Source organism: Arachis ipaensis, chromosome B3 (genome assembly GCF_059453495.1).
Source record: "Arachis ipaensis isolate K30076 ecotype BB chromosome B3, ASM5945349v1, whole genome shotgun sequence".
NCBI lineage: Eukaryota > Viridiplantae > Streptophyta > Magnoliopsida > Fabales > Fabaceae > Arachis > Arachis ipaensis.
The window spans coordinates 44,075,306-44,079,857 of NC_142438.1; positions in this window are offsets into that span (position 1 = coordinate 44,075,306).

Sequence of the window (4,552 nt, forward strand, 5' to 3'; positions counted from 1 at the left end):
ATGTTTGCCCATTCCTTGTGAGACGACCCGAGGTTTGAATACTTCGGTTATTTCTATTGGGGTTGAACTTGTGACAACCAAATCCCCCTTCTAAATTTGACCCCCGAGGATTGTTGTTGGTAGAGCTATACTTACAACGAGGTGTTATTAAAGAGAAATTTACCAATACACCCTTGGGTGCTCCTCCGTTGGTCAAATTTTTGGCGCCGTTGCCGGGGAATGGTTGCAACATATGCCTTGATATTGGTTATGTGAATATGTGAATATTGTAGATATTTTGCTCTTTCAATACTTAGCTATAGTTTAAAATTCTTTTGCATTTGTACTATGACTTTCAAGTTTGATGACTCGGTCTCAACCGAATTCTAGCTTAGCCAACTTTGATCCCAAGATTGAAAGAACTTTGTTACACACTCGGCAAGCTAGAAGGCGATTGGACTACATGCCTAGTACTTCAGCCTCTCTTGAGGAAAACACCGAATCACTAGACGTTACCGAGAGTGACTTGGAGTCCGCTACTTCCTATTCTTCTGTTGGCACTACTAATACATTTTGCATCCTACAGGTGAGCCACACATGGCGGAGCCACTCCGGATCACTTTGCATGAGCAAGGAGCTCCGGATATTATACTTCAACCGTTACAAGCAAGGTATCCTAACCTTGATCCAAAATTTGAGTTAAAGAGTAGCTTGATAAATCTACTTCCTAAGTATCATGGGTTGCCGGGTCAAGACCCCATCCGACATTTGAAGGATTTTCATGTTGCTTGTTCTACGGCTCGAAGGCATGGAGCCGATGAGGTAGCCATCATGGTTTTTGCCTTTCCTTTCTCTCTTGAAGCGCAAGAAAAAACATGGTTCTATTCGCTACCGGATGATATTGTGACTAATTGGGATTTCTTGAGAAGAGAGTTTCTTGACAAGTTCTTCCCACCGGAGAAGACCGAGTGCATCCGGAAAGAGATTTCGGGCATAATGCAAAGAGACCAAGAGAGCATGTATGATTATTGGTCTCGATTCAAGAAGTTATTGGAGTCATGTCCACATCACGGAATGACCACTCGCCTGCTCATTAGCTACTTTACCGGAGGTCTTTGTGCGGAAGATAGAAGATTGCTTATCGCCTCTAGTGGCGGGTCCCTTTCGAAAAACAAGACGGAAGGAGAAGCTTGGGATTTGATAAAGGATGTCGCCGAATCTACACAACACACAAGAGTGAGGAGTAACCCCCTTAAGGGTGTGGTAGAACCGCCCCCCTCCGAAGCAAGTCTAACCAAGGCACTTGGGGATATGACCACCATCCTTACACAAATTCAAAGAGATCAAAGGGAGTACTGCTCCATCAAGGCCATCCAAGCCCCTCCTCCGGTTGCTCAACTTGAAGGCCCTCCTAGGATTTGTGGGTTGTGCTCTAGCACCACACATTACACCGACCAATGCCATCAAATTCAAGAGGAGCATGTCCTTGTGGTAGCCAATGTGAATTATAACAACCGTCCACCATACCCTCCTCAAGGTCAAAACAACTACCATCAAGGTAGTAATCAACATCAAGGGTGGAGAGATAATACACAAGGAAGCAATCAGAACCAAAGGTGGAACAACTCTTCTTCTCATCACAACAACAACCAATCTTCATCCCAATACCACCATAATAACACCAACTACCAAGCCAACCAAAACCAAAACAACTACACCAAGTACCAAACACCACACCATAGACAACAAAACCAAACTCCTACATCTTCCAACAATCTAGTTGATGAGCTTAGAGCCGTTATGGAAAAGCGAGATGAGATCAACAAGGCTCAATTCGAGGCCTTGAACACTCAATTGACCAACCTTACCAACATGCTCTCAAAGATGAACATGTCAAGCCAACCACCGACTCCCAATAACAACACCACTCAACCCTCAAGTTCCTCCAACCTTCCATCACAACCCCAACCAAACCCAAGAGGCGGTCTCAACGCCATTACTCTACGGTCGGGGACAACATTAGAGGAGATACCCCCAAGAGTTATGGGAGAAATGCATGAGGAGGAGGTAGTTGTTGGAACTCCACATGAAGAAGAGGTGGTAGACAAAAGGCATGAGGAAGAAGGAGTAAACCTCAAGGAACCCAAGAGGAAAGCTGTAGTTGATGAATCAATTCCTATTCCATTTCCTTCTATGGTAAAAAAAGCAAAGAAGACACCGGAATTTGATTTAGACATGTTTCAAGTGTTCAAAAAGGTCGAGGTAACCATACCACTCCTTGACGCTATTCAACAAATCCCCAAGTATGCAAAATTTTTGAAGGACTTGTGTACTCACAAGGATAGAATAGGGGAATTGGAGACACTATCCTTGGGTAGTTCAATTTCTTCCTTGATGGAACCTATTCCAAGAAAATGTGGTGACCCTGGACCGTGCTTAGTGTCTTGTTGTATTGGTGGATACACTTTTCATGATTGTATGTGTGACTTGGGAGCTTGTGTTAGCATCATGCCGCTTTCCATCTATGTGCGGTTGAATTTAGCTCCATTGAAGAAGTCGGCGGCGAGGTTTGCCTTAGCCGATAAAAGTGTGATCACAGTAATGGGGATAGCTGAAGATGTACTTGTGGCAATTAAGGATTTGGTTTTTCCGGTTGACTTTTACATCCTTGAGATGCCTCCAACGGAAGGTAGAAGCTCATCCTCCGTCCTACTTGGTAGACCCTTCCTCAAAACCTCCAAATTCAAGCTAGATACCTTCACCGGTGTATATTCCTTTGGGGTTGGAGACAAGACTATCAAGTTCAATTTAGAGGAAGCCATGAAACATCCTCCCGAAGAACATTCTATGCTCTGATGCGATATAATTGATGAAGTGGTAGCGGAAGTACAAGAAGAAGATCATGACAAGTTGTGCTACCCCACTGTTGAGGAGATGGATGACCAAGATGATGAACCTAAAGAAGTTGTCAAGAATGAGTCCCATGAGCTTGATGAAAAGGAACCTCATCTTGAGGTAACAAGTGAACTGAAGCCCCTTCCCTCCCACCTGAAATATGTGTTCCTAGAGGACAACTCGGGATTTCCAGTCATCATTGCCAGTGAGCTCTCAAATGAAGAAGAGGAAAAGCTCCTAGACGTTCTAAGAAAGTACAAGAAAGCAATAGGATGGAGCCTTGCGGATATTGTGGGAATTGACCCGCGTAAGTGCATGCATAGGATATTTCTCCAAGATGGAGCCAAGCCGGTTCGGCAACCGCAAAGGAGGCTCAACCCAACCATCCTCGACGTAGTGAAGAAAGAGGTCACCCGACTATTGGATGCGGATATCATATACCCTATTTCCGACAGTGAGTGGGTGAGTCCGGTTCAAGTTGTCCCCAAGAAGTCGGGCATCACAACGGTCAAGAAGGAAGACGGAAAAATGGTCACTAAAAGAGTACAAAATGCGTGGTGAGTATGTATTGACTACAGAAGATTGAACGCCGCCACACGGAAGGACCATTACCCCTTACCCTTCATCGATCAGATGTTAGACCGCTTGGCAGGTAAATCTCACTACTGTTTTCTTGATGGATTTACTGGATATTTTCAGATACATATTGCTCCTGAAGATCAGGAGAAGACCACGTTTACATGTCCGTTTGGCAACTTTGCCTATAAAAGGATGCCATTTGGACTATGTAACGCACCCGCTACTTTTCAGAGGTGCATGAGAGTGTCTTCTCCGATCTAATGGAGAATTGTCTAGAAGTTTTTATGGACGACTTCAGCGTTTATGGTGTCTCATTCGATTGTTGTTTAGAGAGCTTGGCCAAGGTCCTAGCTAGATGTGTTGACACCAACCTTGTCTTAAATTTTGAAAAATGTCACTTTATGGTACGACAAGGCATAGTGTTAGGACATGTAGTCTCTAGTGAAGGCATTTCTGTGGACCCAGCCAAGGTCGATGTTATTACTACTTTGCCTCACCCCTCATCCGTGAGGGAGGTCCGCTCGTTTTTGGGACATGCAGGATTTTACAGGCGTTTTATCAAGGACTTCAGCAAGATTGCTTTGCCATTGTCGCGCCTACTCCAAAAAGATGTAGATTTTGAGTTTGACAGTGAATGTGTAAAAGCTTTTGAAGAGTTGAGGAAAGTTCTCACCATAGCACCGATTATGCGAGGTCCCAACTGGACGTTGCCATTTGAGATAATGTGCGATGCGTCAAACTATGCTGTGGGTGCCGCGCTTGCACAGCGCGAGGGTAAACTTCCTTATGTCATTGCTTACTCTTCTAAGACACTAGATGCCGCACAATCCAACTACACCACTACCGAAAAAGAACTCTTAGCCATTGTTCATGCTTTAGATAAATTCAGATCTTATTTGCTAGGTTCAAAGATAGTGGTATACACGGATCATGCAGCTTTGAAGTATTTATTGACAAAGAATGAGTCAAAGCCTAGACTCATACGTTGGATCTTGCTTTTGCAAGAATTCGACATTGAGATTAGGGACCGGAGTGGATCTCAAAACCTGGTTGCGGATCATTTAAGCCGCATTGAGAATTTAAAAACTGATCCATTTCC